Source organism: Chrysochloris asiatica, unplaced genomic scaffold (assembly GCF_000296735.1).
Source record: "Chrysochloris asiatica unplaced genomic scaffold, ChrAsi1.0 scaffold00034, whole genome shotgun sequence".
NCBI lineage: Eukaryota > Metazoa > Chordata > Mammalia > Afrosoricida > Chrysochloridae > Chrysochloris > Chrysochloris asiatica.
In genome coordinates this window covers 13,785,252-13,802,871 of record NW_006408552.1, presented here as the reverse complement: position 1 = coordinate 13,802,871, position 17,620 = coordinate 13,785,252, and the positions used below count along the sequence as shown (strand labels likewise).

The following is a 17,620-nucleotide window of genomic DNA, read 5'->3' as shown; positions in this document are numbered from 1 at the left end:
GATATATCCACTGCATGCATTTTTCTGGGTTCTAAACATCTTGGTAATACATAAAAAAGTGGCTTGGGATTGGTCATTTAAAAACAAACTGGGTCTAATGTTTGGCCAGTCACAGTCTCAGGTTTTCTTCTTAGGAGACAGAGGACCTCAGAAAATGAAACAGCATTCCTTAAAACTTTGGGGCTTTAATGTCTTTGATCCATTAGGATAAAATCCAACCATTTCAGAAGGTAGTATATGATCAAGAAATTATGGTATTAAAGGAAAAATTCCAAGCTGCACTGAAGGCATTGGCAAAAAACAAATTGCCAGGAATTAACTGACAGAATACCAATTGTTCGAACAAACAGAAGAAATGCTGGGCACTCACTCATCTATACCAAGAAATTTGGAAGACAGCTGCCTGGCTAGTCAGTTGGAAGAAATCCATATTTGTGCCTATTCCAAAGAAAGGTGATCCAACGGAATGTAGAATTTATTGAACAATATTAATATTACATGCCAATTAAAGTTTTCCTGAAGATAATTAAAAAATAGTTGTAGCAGTTATAGCAACAGGAAACTGCCAGAAACACAAGTCAGATTCAGAAGATGTCAAACAAGGGATATCATTGTTGGTGTCAGATGGATCTTAACTGAAAGCAGAGAATACCAGAAAGATGTTAACCTGTGTTTTACTATGAACAAAGGCAATTAATTGTGAGGACCAAAAAATTATGGATTACATTGGCATGAATAGAAATTCCAGAACATTTCATTTTGCTCATGCAGAAACTGTACATAAAACAAAAGGCAGTTAGTTATTCAAACATAACAAGGGGATACTACATGATTTAAAAATCAAGAAAGGTGTGTGTCAGCGTTGCATCCTTTTACCATACTTATTCAATCTGTATGCTGTATAATAATCTCAGAAAATGGATTATGTGAAGAGCATGATATCAGGAATGGAGGAAAACTTATTAACAACTTATGATAATGATGCAACCTTGGCTGATGATGCAACCTTGTTTGCTAGAAGCAAAGAGGACTTGAAGCACTAACTAATGAAGATCAAAGATGATAGCCTTCGGTGTGGATTACATCTCAATGGAAAGAAAACAAAAATCCTCACAAAACCAATAAACAACATCATGGTAAACTAAGATTGAACTTGTCAAGGATGTCATTTTACCTGGATTCACAATCAACGCTCATGGAAACAACAGTTAAGAAATCAAATGATGAATACAAATCTGCCCCAAAGACATCTTTAAAGTATTCAGAAGCAAAGTTGTCACTTTGAGAACTAAGGTAACTCCTGACCAAACTATGAAATTTTCAGTTACCTCATATGTATGCAAAATTTGGACAACGAATAAGGAAGACAGATGCCTTTGAATTACAGTGTTGGAAAGGAATATTGACTATACAATGGAGTGCCAGAAGAATGAACAAGTCTGTATTGCAAGAAGTATAGCCAGGATGCTCCTGAGAAGTGAGGATGGCAAAATTTGGTCTCACGTACTTTGGACATGTTACCAGGAGGGACCAGTCCCTGGAGAAGGACATCTTCAGTGAAATAGAAAACCTCCATGAGATGGACTATAGTGGTGGCTCCAACAACAGATCCAAGCACAGCAATGACTGTAAGGATGGAGCAGTATTTGTTTCTGTTGTTCATGGAGTCTCTGAATCAAAACCAATTCATGGCACCTAACAACCGGACACATTGGCTTTCATAAATTAGCCATTCATCTCATCCCGCTCATTTCATGAGTCCAAAGCAAAACTCAAAGAGCTCAGCTAAGCAATAAGAGCTGAGCTTGGAATATACACGCAGTCTGCCTGTCTTCAAACAGCATTCTCTGATAACTGAGTCTGAGGGACAGGCCAACTAATGTAACAGCTAAAGGTAGTGTAATAGTTAAAGTTGTGTGTCACCTTGGTTGGCCAGGCTTCTCAGTGGTTTTGCAGGTAAGATGGAGTTGGTTTCTCATAATGAGATGTTTTGTAGTCTATCCACCTTCATGATTAGATCTGCTATGAGCAGAAAATCTGTTGAAACAGAGTTTCCTTGTGAGTGTGACCTGCTTTCAATATATGTGGACACTTTGGAAAATCGTGCATGTTTTCTGCTGAGTCTAGATCCTGCACCTGGCTGGTCATCTGACCTCCAATTCTTTGGACTTGAACCAGTGGCCTGCTACCGTATTGCCTGTCAGTGATGGGAGTCACCTGCAGCCTGTCATCTTACCTTGAATTCATTCACCTCTGAAGCCAGAAGCCTGCTGTCTGACCTGCTGATCTTGGGATCATCAGCCCCTACAGCTGTGTGAGTCAGGAGAAGCCTCCAGCCTGACATCTGACCTGAGGATTTGGAACCTGTCAGACTGTATAACCATGATTTTTAAAAACCTTTTAAAAGTGTTGACAAGCAACGATGTCAGCTTGAGGACTAAGGTGCGCCTGACCCAAGCCATGATATTTTCAATAAATTTACATGCATGCAAAAGCTGGACAGTGAATAAGGACGATCGTAGAAGAGTTGATGCATTTGAGTTATGGTGTTGGAGGAGAATATTGAAAGTGCAATGGGCTGCCAAAAGAACAAACAGATCTGTATTGGAAGAAGTGCAGCCAGAGTGCTCCTTGGAGGCCAGGATGGCCAGACATCATCTCTTATTGTCAGGAGAGACCAGTTACTGGAGAGGGATATCATGTTTGGTAAGGTGGAGGGTGTCAGAGAAAAAGAGGAAGACCCCCAAAGAGATGGATTGGAAAAGTGGCAGCATCAATGGGCTCAAGCGTGTCAACAATTGTGAGGTTGGCCCAGGACTGGGCAGTGTTAAGTTCTGTTGTGCATAGGGTCACTATGAGTCGGTACTGACTCGATGGCATCTAACAATAACAACAACATAACCATCATTATCTCTTTCTGTCTCCTGATGTGGTGCTGTAGGATAAACACTAGACTGCTAACTGCAAGATCGGTGGTTCAAATCCACCAGCTGCTTCTTGGAAGTCCTGTACAAGATTGCTATGTGTCAGAACCAACTCATGTTGTTGTTAAGTGCCATGGAGTCAGTTCAGAAGCAAAGATGTTACTTTGAGGACTAAGGTGCAGCTGACTAATTTCGCTATGATATTTTCAGTCACCTTGAGGGTGAAGTAGAATTGTTTGCTTGCTTTTCAGACCAATAGCAGGTATGATAAGGATCCCAGGATATTAGCAATGACAAAACACAGTTTATTTCCTTTCTTCAAACTCCTTTGCCCTGGGATTTTATGAAATATGTGCTGTGAGTTGGAACCAACTTGACGGCACTTAAATGACACCAACAACAAAAGCAAAAGCGAAGGCTGGCTTCTTCACCTTTGCATTTTGGCGGAAAGAAACAAAGGAGTACCAGAGCACTTGTGCTAGCGTGGGTGCTTGCTGAAGACCACTTAGCCAGAACACAACTACCTAGGAAGTGATTGATAGATCCTGGTATAAATCACCAAGGAGCAAGCAGGTATAACAACATGGACCAGCAACTGAAGAGAAGACCAAGGAAGAGTTGCCGTATAGGAATGGGTGAAAAGGTCCATATTAGGAGTAAGCCAAGCCAAGTTAAGCAGCACCAAGTGTGGAAGGCAAAGAAAGCTGGTAATACACCACGGGCCTTACATGATGCTAATGTGTACTATGAGACTAGCCTTCAGGTTGTTTAGAGAGGAGTCTTTACCTGGCTGTTACTTAGAATGCGCAATAAGTGGTGAATTTTTTGAACCAGTCCTAGAAGGGGACTTACTTTTTAAATCTTTGAAATATCTGAAAGAAGAGTCAGAGCAAGAGCTTGCTCAACAGGTTCTTGTGGATAAACCACTACTTGAATGTTCTTCAGACTATATGGTAAGGGGGGCAAAACAAAATCTTCCTCACAGGTTGACAGAGAGAATCCCTTGGAGTATTATTCTGAGCACAGGATCAGCAAGAAAGCTTCCTCCTGGAAGACTACCTGGTATTGACTTAACAGTGTGGCGCTGTGGGCTAATGCATCAGACTGCAAAGTCGTTTGAACTGCAAGGTCGGTGGTTCAAGCTCACCAGCTGCTCCTTGGAAACCCCATACAGGGTCGCTATGGGTCGAAATCAACTCAACAGCACTTAACAACAACAACAAACAGCTGTCAGAATTTACTAGGAAGAAGTCTAGAACGAATAAAGAATATGATCCAGAAACAATTGCCTGTCCTCAGAGTGGATGCGCAAGAAAGTTTAGGGATATATCCGCCTTGAGAAAGCATCTCTTAGGTCACAGTCCCTGAGACCATGTATGTGTAGAATGTGGGAAAGCTTTCTCAGAGGAGTCAAAATTAAAATGCCATTTTCTCATTCACACTGGAGAGAAGCTGTACCAACGCATATTTGAAGGGTGTGGAAAGTGCTTTTCCCTGGACTTCAATTTACGTACGCATGTACAAATCCACACTGGGGAGAAACGTTTTTTGGTGCCCCTTTCAAGGTTGCAACGAGAAGTTTATTCAGTTAACTAACTTGAGAGCTCACATCTTAACTCATGAGAAGACCCCAAAAAAGGAATCAATGAAATAGAAGATAGTTCTCAAACAGGATAAGCCTCTTAAGACAAGAGTGATTGAGAGTAAATATATGCCTCTTGATTATTGCTTTTAGAAGATAATTTTTAAATCAAATATACCTAAAGGCCATAACTTTGTAGTGTCCAACTGTCTAGCTCTTGTGCCTTTTAATGCTATATTATTAGAGATTGAAATTTTTGCTTTAGATCGTCAATAAATAAGTGAATCTATTTCAAAAAGTGAAAAAAGAAAAGAAAAAGTGAAGGCTGAAGAGAATATTTGGTAGGTAGCTTGGTCCAATAAATGTGAGATTTCAAAGGAAAATAGAAAATTTTGCATGAAATTCTGCGAGGTATAGATCTACCTGGCTGGTTGAGCCAATAAAGACAAAGATCACTTCCCAGACTTAACTAAAAGGAAATGCCTTCCTGGCCAGTTCACAAACAAGACAAGAAGGCATGCTATTGTAATGATGATCCAATGAGGTTCTGCAAGTATGTTCTTCCTACCATCACCACCATAAAAAAAAGTATTCCTAACCTTGAGGTTCAAATGACTTTGCAGTCTAGCGCATTAGCCCACAGCGCCACACCAGGACTTCATTCCTATCATATTAGAAGCAAAATTGTCTTCAATTGCATATTCTATGTTTATTTGTAAAAATGAAAGCACATGGGGCCTATTTAAACATTTTCAGTAAGACAACAACTGAAAGATGAATATACAAATCAGTTGAAATCAATGTATTAGAAGTATCTCATTAGAAAATTAAATAAAATCACCTTAATCACAAGGCCTAAAACAAAGTATTAAGTAATAAGTAATACACTTGAAAAACGTGCAGGACTTAAAACTCAGGATTGGATATAAAGAAAGACTATCTTTACTTTTTTAAAAAATTTAAATTGTAGTTTGTGTGAACTTTTACAGAGTAAATTCGTTTTCCATTTATACATATTTTGCTTCAATGTAGCAGCCTTCTTTCCACTGCCTCCCTGGGTTCCAGTTTTCATTAACTTCTTTCCTGCCCCTTCCTGTCTTCTGAGCTTTGTTTTTGGACAAATGCTGCCCTTTTGGTCATGAACCGCTGATTGTTCTGAGTACTTTCCTGCCTGGTGGTACAATTCACTTTATAGGCCCATCTGTTGTTTGATTGGAGTCCTGGTGTGGCGCTTCAGGGTAATGCACTGACCTGCAAGGTTGGTTTGAATCACAAGGTGGGCGGTTCAAACCCACCAGCTGATCCTTGGAAACCCTATACAGGGTTTGATTGTTTTGTTGATACCTGGGGTTGGGTTCAGTTCCAAGGTATATAAAGGCCATACTTTCATTGGTTCTACCAGTCTCTATTAAACCAGTAAGTCTGCTCTTTTTGATGATTTTGAATTTGGTTCTCTCTTTCTTTTTTTTCTCCCCCTCCCTCTCTGCCCAGGACCTTCTATTGTGATCGGTAGCGGTGACCAGGCACCATCTAGTTCTTCTGGTCTCAGGCTAATGGAGGCTGTGGTTCCTGTGGTCTATTAGCCCTTTAGACTAATTATTTCCTGGAGTCTTTGGTTGTCTTCGCTCTTCTTTGCTCCAGATGGGAAAAGACCAATAGTTGCATCTCAGATGACCACTCCCAACCTTTTTAGGCCCTAGTCACTACTCTCCATAGTAAGATATAGATCACTGTCTTTGTGACTGTGTTTTCACAATTGACCTATATGTCCCCTGATAAAGAAGAATTTCTTAAGAGAGACATACCTGTTTGTAAGATTTTAAGTATAATGTAATCTATCCCAAAGAGACAGCTTCAGAACTTAATAAAGTGCTTACAACATGAAAATTAAAACTCTGTTTACATTTGCAATGCAGTTACTGCTAAAAGAATTCCTTCTGGAACTTACTCAACTGTTTTGAATGTTCATCTGGGTCATAAAACCAGTCATTAATGGAGTGAACACTTAGTTGTCTATAGCTCTTTTCCCCTAAAACAGTGTTTACTTACATTCACTCAGCACATATCCATCAAGTATCTTCCCTAGAAAGCAAGGTGCAAAAAATGCTTAGACTCAAACAGTTTCCACCCTCAGTGACCTTTCAGTAAATTATGGAGGGTGGAGGAAGCTGTGGTGACTTAACAGTTAAAGAGCTTGAAAGGTTGGTGGTTCTAACTCACCCCACGGCTCTGCAGGAGAAGAAAGACCTGGCAACCTGTTTCCATAAAGAGTTGTTGTTGTTAAGTGCCGTCGAGTCGGTTCCAACCCAATTGGGAATACATTCTAGAATACTCTGTGGGGCGCCTCTACAGGGATTTCTAAGAGTCTAACTTGGCTAGACAACAACTAACAACAACAGCAGAGGATGAGTAAAGAAAAGAAGTTAAACAATGAAGATATTAGTAACAATATTCCAGAAGGGAAGAGTGGGTAATGACTGTGGAGGGGGTAGATGCCTGAGAGAGGGAACTTCATTTGCAGATTATCTTTTCATTATTCTATTTTCTCACAAACTTTTTGAAGTCTCTCTTATGTCTATTTGTGAGCAAGAGCAATTGTCTGAGATCCATTTGAAAGCTTTCCAGAAGACACAGCTGATTAAAAGATGAGCACAACAGTAAAGCCTGTTGAAATCAACACACTAGCATCTCATAAGAAAAGATGGCATATTGAGGCTGAGCCCTGAGGGGGGAATGCAATGAGCCAGGTGAAATGTGGACTAGAACAACTCAAAGGAGAGACTTTGGAGCGAGAAAGATAGAAAAAAAGGAGAGGAGAACCAAGAGCTAATGTCTAGTGTTCCCTGATGTGTACCTGAAGGAGGTAAATTACCACTTTCTCAGAACAATGTCTCAACACAGAGCTGACTTGTTGTTTTTATTAGGGTGCCATCGAGTCAGTACCGACTCATAGCAGACCCTATGCACAACAGAACGAAACATTGCCCAGTCCTGGGCCAACAATCGTTGCTACTACACCTGAGCCCATCACTGCTGCTACTGTGCCAATCCATCTCATTGGGGGTCTTCCTCCTTTTTTCTGATCCTCCACTTTACCAAATGTGATACCCTTCTCCAGTGACTGGTCCTTCCTGATAATATGTCTGAAGTATGAGAGACAACGTTTGGCCATCCTGGCCTCCAAGGAGAACTCTAGCTATTCTTCTTCCAATACAGATTTGTTTGTTCTTTTGGCAGTCCGTGGTACTTTGAATATTCTCCTCTAACACCATATTCAAATGCATAAACTCTTCTATGGTCTTCCTTATTCACTGTCCAACTTTTGCATGCATATGAGGTTATTGAGAATACCATAGCATGGGTCAGGCATACTTTAGCCCTCAATCTAACATGTTTGCTCTTCAACACTTTAAGAAGGTCTTGTGCAGTAGATTTGTCATTTGATTTGACTGCTGCTTCCATGAATGTTGATGGTTAATCCAAGCAGAATGAAGTTTTTGACAACTTCAACCTTTTCTCCATTGATATGAATGTTGTTTATTGGTCCAGTGGTGAGGATTTTTGTTTTCTTTACATTGAGATGTAACCCATACCAAAGGCTGTGGTCTTTGATCTTCATCAGTATTTTAAGTCCTCTTCACTTTCAGCAAGCAAGGTTGTATCATCTGTATATCACAGGTTGTTAATAAATCTTCCTCTAATCTTGATCCCACATTTTTCTTCATATAATCCAGCTTCTTGGATTATTTGCTCAGCACACAGATTGAATACAACCCCAGCACACAATTTTCCTAATTTTAAACCATTCAGTGTTCCCTTGTTCTGTTTGAACTACTGCCTCTTGGTCTATATACAGGTTCCTCATGAGCACAATTAAGTGTTCCGGAATACTCATACTTCTTCTCAATTTGTCCATAGCTTGTCATGGTCCACACAATAAAAATCCTTTGCATAGTCAATAAAGCACAAGTAAACATCTTTCTGGTTGGTATTCTCTGTGTTCAGCCAAGATCCATCTGACATCAGCAATAATGTTCCACATCCTCTTCCGAAACCAGCTTGAACCTCTGGAAGTTCTCTGTCAATGTATGTTTGCAGCCATTTTTGTATTACTTTTAGTAAAACTTTACTCACATGGGATATCAATGATATTATCTGAATATTTCCACATTCTTTTGGGTCACCTCTCTTTGGAAGGGACAAAAATATGGATCTCTCCCAGACAGTTGGCCAGATAGTTGTCTTCCAAATTTCTTGGCATAGATGAGTGAGTGCCTCCTGTGCTGCCTCACTTTCTTGAAAGACTTCAACTTGTATTCCATTAATTCCTGGTGACCTATAAAGGCAAGAAGTGACTGGCTTACAAGCGTTCAAGAGGAAGCCTGGTTCCAGATGGGGTGGAGGAAGGTAGAATCACCACTGAATGATTTCCAATCCATTGGTACCAGGCTGGCGAAAGGAAATGGGGATAGGACTCTTTTGGTACAATAGTGAATAATTGCCATCAGGTCTGACTGTGAGGCTAGGAAATATGGAGTAATTATCAATACATCTTGATTGCATGTTTGATCAATTTCAGACTGCAGAAGGTGTAGAATTTTTCAATTCTATCATCACTGGCTTTAGTGGTTGGGGCATAAATTTGGATAATGGTGGTATTCTTTGGTCTACCTTGTAGGCGTATGGATATTATCCTATCACTGACAGCTTGTACTTCACGACTAATCTTGATATGTTCTTTTTGATGATGAATGTGATGCCATTCCTCTTCAATTTGTCATTCTTGGCATAGTAAACCATGTGATTGTCAGATTGAAAATGGCTACAATACCAGTCCATTTCAGCTCACTAATGTCTAGGATGTCAATGTTTATGTGTTCCATTTCAGTTTTGACAATTTCCAATTTTCCTAGATTCATACTTTGTACATTCCATTTTTCTATTATTAATGGATGTTTACAGCTGTTTGTCTTTATTTTGAGTTGTGCTCTATCAGCAAATGAAGGTCCCAAGGGCTTTACTCCATTCGTGTCATCACAGTCAACTCTATTTTGAGGAGGCAGCTCTTCCCTAGTCGCATTTTGAATGCCTTCCAACTTGAGGGGCTTATCTTCCCATACCATAGCCAACAGTGCTCCACTGCTATTTATAAGGTTTTCAGTGATGAAATATTTGGAAAGAGTTCATCTTTTCTTCTTTCTTGTCTGACTTCGTCTGGATGTTCATCTGAAACCTATAAAGGTGACCCTGCTGGTGTTCAAAATACCCATGGCATAACTTCCAGAATCACAGCAACACACAAGGTACCACAGTACAACAAACCCACAGACGAGTGGTGGTGTTGAATTATGTTCTCCCAAATAGGAGTCAACTTGATTGGACCATGTGTCTCAGTGCTAGGCAGCTATGTAGTGATGTAATGTGGCAGTTATGTAATGATCCTCTAGGATGTGATCAATCAGCTGTAAAAGGATTAAGGGTGGGATTTTTGTTATTGTTGTTGTTAGGTGCCATCAAGTCGGTTCACACTCATAGCAACCCTGTGCACAACTGAATGAAAACACTGCACCATCCTTAAAATCCATCTCATTGGTGGTCTTCTTCAGGGACTGGTCCCTCCTGGTAACATGTCTGAAATACAAGAGACAAAGTCTCACCATCCTGGCTTCTAAGGAATGGTCATTCTGGCTGTACTTATTCCAACACAGAGTTGTTTGTTCTTCTGGAAGTCCATGGTACATTTAATACTATTCTCCAACACCATAACTCATCTATTCTTCTACAGTCTTCCTTATTCATTGTCCAACTTTCACATGCATACATGGCTATTGAAAATACCATGGCTTGGGTTAGGTGCACCTTAGTTCTGAAACTTACATCTTTGCTTTTGAACACTTTAAAGAGTTCTTGTGGGATGGAATACCTTTATATGTAAGGTACTCTCATGCAACACCTTTTATCAGACACGAGATCAAAAGAGAGAGAGAAGGGAGCAGAGAGAGGTTGGTCTCCTACCACCAAGCAGAAAGAACTGTGAGAGGAGCATGTCTTTTGAATCCAAGGTCCCTGCTCTGAGAATCTTGTAGACCCAGGGGAAGATTGCTGCCAAGGCACTTGGAGAGTTCTATGGAATGCCAGACCTACAGATGCTAAAAGAGACAAGGATCTTTCTTCAAAGCCAACACCGAGAAGAAGGCTTCCCCTAGAGGTGGCGCCCTGAATTTAGCCTCCTAAACTGTGGTATAATGAATTTCTGTTGGTTAAAGCCATCCACTGGTGTTATTTGCGTTCTGGCACCACTAGAGAACTAAAGTGCGAAAGGAAAGACTCTTTGACCACCATCTCAGAGTTTCTCTGATCTGAGGAACGCCCATCATGTTGGATAAGTAGAATCATGACTTCCAGGAACATAGTGGAAACCAACAGAATTGCCAAGAGAACACGTTAATAACTGGTAAGAGTTCTAGAGTTGTAGACAGATTAAGGAGTCTTGATGGTGCTGCAGGATAAGCACTAGAATACTAACTGCAAGGTCGGCAGCTCAAGCCCACCAGTGACTCTGTAGGAGGAAGAGAAGGAGGCTTTCTGCTCCTGTAAAGATTCACAGTCTCAGAAACCTTATACTACATCACTGAGTCAAAATCTACTTGATGGGAGAAAGTTTGGTTATAAAGAGTTTACATTTGTTAACTCATTTGATTCTAGAAGTTTCTATATGAAGTAGGTACTATAAGCATTTCCATTTTCTATGTTGTTGTTAAGTGTCAAACAAGTTGGTTGTGACTGATAGCGGCCCTGTATAGGGTTTCCAAGGAACAGCTGGTGGATTTGAACCTCCAACCTTGCGTTTCAAACTGACTTTCCGGTCCAGTGCATTATCCCACAACACTATGCCAGAACTCTTCCAGGTTCTGTAGCTCATTTAAAGGATCCCTGGTGGTGTTGAGGGTTACACCTTGGCCTGATAACAGCGAGGTCAGCTGTTTGAGTCAGTCAGATGCTTCAAGGGATAAAGATGAGGCTTTCTCTTCCAGTAAAGATTTACAGCCTCACAGGGTGTAAATCCTATATAGGGTCACTATGAGTTGGAACCAAATGGACGGCACACAACTGCCACCACCTCAGATGAGTTAACTGTGGCACCAAAAAAGAGAGTTATTAGAGATTGAACTGAACACACACAAAAAACAAGTTGTTGAGATCCTAATCTCTGGTAATTGCGAATATGACCTTGTTTGCAAATAGGGTCTTTGAAGATGTTCTCAATTAACCTGAGGTCAGGAATCTTTGTCAACAGTTAACCTGGCAACCAATTACAACATTCAGCAGCTAACCACATGGTTGGAGGTTCATCTACTCAAAGGCACCTCAGAAGAAAGGTCTGGTGATCTATGTCTTAAAAAAAATCAGTCATCAAAAGCATTATGGAGCACAGTTCTACTCTGACACACATGGAGGTGCCGTAAAGTTAGAGTCAACTCGACAGCAGCTGCTTTTAGCAGTGCTATACCAGGTGCAAAGGAGCTCTGGTAGTGTAGTGGTTACGAATTGGGCTGTTAATCTCACGGTCAGTTGTTCAAAACTGCCAGCTGTTCTGCGGGAGAAAGATGAGGCTTTCTGCTCCCGTAAAGATTTATAGCCTCAGAAACCTTGTACAGGGTCGCTATGAGTCGGAAACGACTCCATGGCACATAACAACATACCAGGTGCAAAGAGCTCTGGTAGCGTAGTGGTTATGAATTGGGCTGCTAATCTCATGGTCAGCAGTTTGAAACTGCTGGCTGTTCCACGGAAGAAAGATGAGGTTTTCTGCTGCTGTAAAAATGTATAGCCTTGGAAACCCTGTACAGGGTCGCTATGAGTCAGAACTTGTCGAGGTCCTATGTCGGGGTCCTGCCTCAACAAGAAACTGTGGGTGTCACAAAGAAGGGAGATCTATGTCGGGGTCCCGCATCGACAAGGAAGTGTGGGTGTCACGAAGAAGGGAGATCTGGTGGCGAAAGTGATAGAGAAAGAGAGAGATGAAATATATACAAAAAAGATAGACACACAGATATGATGAAAGCTGGCAGGTAGACAGATCTGCAAACATTTTGCCTAGCATTGCACAGCATTGCCTGTAGAACTTATTCTACCTCAGTCTTTTATTCTCTTTTTTAGGGAGGGATTTGTTACAAAGGAATGATGTAATTCACTCAGGGAGAATGTCACAAAGGGAGGATGTGATTAAGACAGGATAGGGAAGGAACTGAAATGTGATTAATCATTCAAAACAGGACATAATGATTCACAGGAACAACTTTTAAGATATTTTCATAGTTTTTCTTAACAATCTAACATTTTTATTTTTACAGAAAAAAAAGGTTCAATCAAGCTGTTATATATTAACTTTTAGGCTTAAATGACTAGAGTAGCAAGGTGCGGTTTCTTAAGGATACATAACATAAAGCAAGGTTCCTGAAAGGAGCCAAGCTGTCTCTGTACACTTTGCAAACTTTTGTTTGTGAGCAAGATCTCAGGCACCAGGCTTCATTTATCTATACCTAAAATGCTACATTGTTCTTAATATTCCTATATACTTTCAGGAGGAAGAAGAGCATCTGGATTAAAATAATTATATTCAGAGGTGGTTCAATGGGGCTGCCCCTGATCAACCCAGGTTCTGCGTATGCTGTCCCCAGCAAGAACTGACTCCACGGCACATAACAACAACAACATACCAGGTGCACATAGGGAGAAAGATGAGGCTATCTGTGCCATAAAGATTTACAGCCTCTGAAGCCCCACACGGGATCACTGAGTCGGAACTAATTCCAGGGCACACCACCACCATGACCATAACCATCCAATAGAAATATAATGGAACCACATTTATAGTGGAAAAGTTAATAAAATTCTACCCTGTTGACAGAGCCTTCTTCAGATTAAGCATTTAGTTAGTTGTTATAAACCCTTAACTGTCTTTCAGTGTTGCTCTTCAGATAATTCTGGCTGTTTTGGCCAATTTTCTCAGTGTTTCTATAGAAAGATTATTCCTGAAGGTCTCCACACTGCCATTTTCATTGAGATCACTCTTATGAGTATTTTATTATTTTTTTTCAAATCATTTTTTTGTTTGGACATGATATATGTTGTTATGTGCCGTGGAGTTGGTTCTGACTCATAGTGACTCATAGCATCTGAAACCCTGTATAGGGTTTCTGAGGCTGTAAGTCTTTACGGCAGCAGAAAGCCTCATCTTTCTTCTGTGGAACAGCTGGTTGTTTCTAACTGCTGACCTTGAGGCTCGCAGCCTGATTCATAACCACTATGCTGCCAGAGCTCCTTTTGCTCATAAATAAGTGATGATATTTAAGTGATGTTGTATGTGAGAAATAGGAGAAGCATAGTTATCGGTGTCTTTAAAGAGTTACTCAAAAAGCACCAATTACAATTTCTTGGTTTTTCAAACACTAACTTCATTATTGCCATGTCTTTTGGACAAAAAGGTAACTAAACACTGTTTTGTTGTAGTCTGTTGTCCTCTATACGGATGCTGAAATTGAGAGTGATCACAAGAGTTGTTAATTGTGACCCCATGTGTGCAAAGTAGACAGGGCCATAGGGTTCCCAAGCAGCTCATCAGGCATATTTTCTGAGGTGCTTTTGGATGGGTGCAAACTTCCAACCTTTTGGCTAATACCTGGGCTCTTAATGCTGGCACCACTGGCACTGGGGACACCAGATGACAAGAGCTGTAAGGATAAAATATAAAACGGAACCAGAAACTACAGCTTTCCTATGGACACAAGGGAGAGACAGGAAGTTAGAAGATGAATACAAGGAGCAAAGTTTTCCAGTGACTTAAGTAGTAAAGGAGCCAAGGTTTCAAATGAGGGAGGAGAAACAACTGAGAAACAAAAACCTAGGTGGTTGGCTGAACATACAAAGAAAGATACAACATCTTAGATTTAAAACAATTTGTATCTATTCAGGAACAATACTAGAATGCCTGTTATCACAATACTGATTCAGTATGGCTCTTATTTGGGGGTTAAAAGACAAAGAGAATCAGTATAATCAATAGAAAAACAAAGCAGAGTTCAAAAGAATGACTGATTACAAATCCATGGTCTCTATGTGCTAGCAATACCAATTTATTGATATAAATTGTTACAGTGAACCTCATCACAATCGATGAAACAAAGTAGCAATAAGCAATAAATAGATAATTTGTGGGACTAAAAGAATACAATCAAACTTGACAAAAGAAGGCTTTGAATGGGGAGTGCTGGCTCATCATTGAACAGAAAACATGAGTCTCCAAATTAGACTGTGGCTTGATTGAACTTGATTCTGAAGTGATTCATTCTGGACATAACAGTGTGAGTTCATACCAAACCTGTTGCTGTCAAGTTCATTCCAACTCATAGGGACCCTATTGTTTTTGTTACTAAGTGTCATTGAGTTGGTTCTGTTTCATAGCATCCCTGTATACGGTTTCCAAAGAGTGGCTTGTGAGCCTAAACCACTGACCTTGAGGTTCAAACCAATCTTGCAGTCCAGTGCATTACCCCACATTGCCACACCAAGGACTCCCATAGCGACTCTACAGTACAGAGTAGAACTGCCCCATAGGGTTTCCTACCCTGTAACCTTTATGGAAGCCAACTGCCTCATGTTTCTCACTCGGAGTGGCTGGTAGGTTCAAATCACCAACTTTTCGCTAGTTAGCAGTCAAGTGCTTTAACCACTGGACCACCAGGAATCCCTGGTAAATACATAATACCTTTTCATTAAAGTTACAAGTGTCATGTCAGGAATCCCTAAAAGATTCTTTCTGAAATCTGGTAAAATGTTTTAAATGTTCTCTAGGTAATAAACAAGTTATGAAAATAAGTAATGAGTATACATCTGTATATGGGCCATCCTGCCTCTCAGCAGTTTACTCTTTCACTCATTCATCCATTTTCCATTGAGAGTGTGCATGACAAAAAGAAAAGATGAGTAAGAGGCATAGATGTGATCAGAGCACCAGTGGAAATTCCAATATGTTTTTATGGTGTTGGTAAGGGTGGGTGATTGGCGAGAGAAAGGGGAATTGGTTCCAAACAAAGCAGCATCTACAATACGCAGTAAAGTAATAACTATTTGCTTATTGACCCTGACTCACGACAACCCTATCTGTGTCAGAGTAGAACTGTGCTCCATAAGGTTTTCAGTGGCTGGTTTCTCAGAAGTAGATTGCCAGACCTTTCTTCCAGAGCACCTCTGGGTAGATTCTGAACCTCCAACTTTTTGGTTTGTAGCTGAGCTCATTAACCACTTACCACAACCCAGGGAGGCCAACATTTACATTGTTGTTGTTAGTTTCAGTTGAGTTGCCCACCCAGCATTTAGTGCTGATCAAGAGATAATGTTTTAGCAGGGGGAGGGGCAGGGAGGTAGAGAGGTGTCCTTGATTGCTATAGAGATCTCAGAGGAAGTAAGGGGAAGTGGAGTCTGGGGCAGAAGAATGCTCTGGGTGGAAGGAACAGACTGCAGGTTTCAAGGAAGTGGTGGGCAGAGGACTAGAGAGAAGGAAAGCATCTTATCCAACTTACCTGGAAGCTTTTATAAAGCTTTCTCCAAAGCAAAATTTCTAACCTGTGTAGTGTCAGGTAGTGTCAGGTAGAGAATCGATCTCCTAGAAGCAAAGAGGAAACCTTATCACTAAGTTGTTGTTATTGTGTCATTGAGTTAGTTCTGACTTCTAGTGACACTGTATAGGGTTTACAAGAAGTGGCTGGTGGGTTTGAACTGCTAACCTGTGGTTAGCAGTCCAGTGCTTATCCTACAGCATCACACCAATACCCACTCATTAAGAAGAGATGTTAATGTTGTTGTTAAGTGCCATCTAGTTGGTTCTAACTCATAGCAACCCTATATAAAGTTTCCAAGGAGCAGCTGGTAAGTTTGAACCACTGACCTTGTGGTTCAAACCAACCTGGTGGTACAGTGCTTATCCTGCAGCTCCACACCAGGAGATGTTAATACCAGGTAACATTGAGACTACACTCCATTTTTTTTTTCAGTTCCTGTGCTGTGGTGACTTGCATGTTGCTGTGAAGCTTTGCCATGGGTATTTCAAATACCAGCAGGGTCTCCCATGGTGGACAGGTTTCAGAGGAACTTCTAGTCTAAGACAGATTAGGAATAAAGACCTGATGATCTACTTTAGAAAAATTAGCCAGTGAAAACCCTATGGATCATAAAAGAACATTGTCAGACTTGGTTACTTTGGATATGTGATCAGAAGGCATCAGTTGTTGGAGAAGGATGTCATGTGTGGTGAAGTAGAGGGTCCGTAAGGACCTGGGAGACTCTTGGTGAGATGGACGAGAACAGTAACCACTGTGATGGACTTGATTGGATAACACAGGATCCAACAACGCTGAGTTCTCCATGTGTGGTCAGATCAGTCGGAGTTTCCGGGATGACAGCTATTTATCTAACCCAAAACACACCCAACTGACTGCCGCCAAGGACACAGTAGGGTTCCTGAGATGGTAAATCTTTATGGAAGCAGACAGTTTTATCTTTCTCCCATGGAGTCATCTGGTCAAATGAGACACCGTCCCCAGAGCTCAGAGAGGGGTTCTGCAATGTCTGTTAGGTAGTATCTACTCTTCTTAGGGCAAAGCGGAAAGCATCAGTTGACAAACAAGAACTGGGTAAACTGAGTTGAACTGTGTACCAAGCACCTGACCACCTGTACCAGTTTTGGAGTTCTTAGGTGTCAACTTTTAGCAACTCCATGTACAACAGAATAAAACACTGCCCGGTCCTGCACCCTCCTCACCATCATCACTATGTTTGAGCCCATTGTTGCCGCCACTGTGTCAATCCATCTTGTTGGGGGTCTTTCTCTTTTTTACTGACCCTCTACCAAGCATGGTGTCCTTCTCCAGCTATTGTTGTTGTTAAGTGCCTTCAAGTTGGTTCCTACCCATAGCGACCCTGTACAGCGTTTCTGAGGCTGTAAATCTTTACAGGAGCAGAAAGCCTCATCTTCCTCCCGCGGAGCAGCTGGTAATTTCAAACTGCTGACCTTGCGGGTTCGCAGCCCAATTCGTAACCACTATGCTACCAGAGC

General features: G+C 41.0%; 1 pseudogene; it reads left to right on the top strand.

Moving 5' to 3' along the window:
- The first annotated feature begins 3,670 nt into the window (after positions 1-3,670).
- Positions 3,671-4,578, top strand: LOC102827238 (annotated as a pseudogene).
- Positions 4,579-17,620: the final 13,042 nt, after the last annotated feature.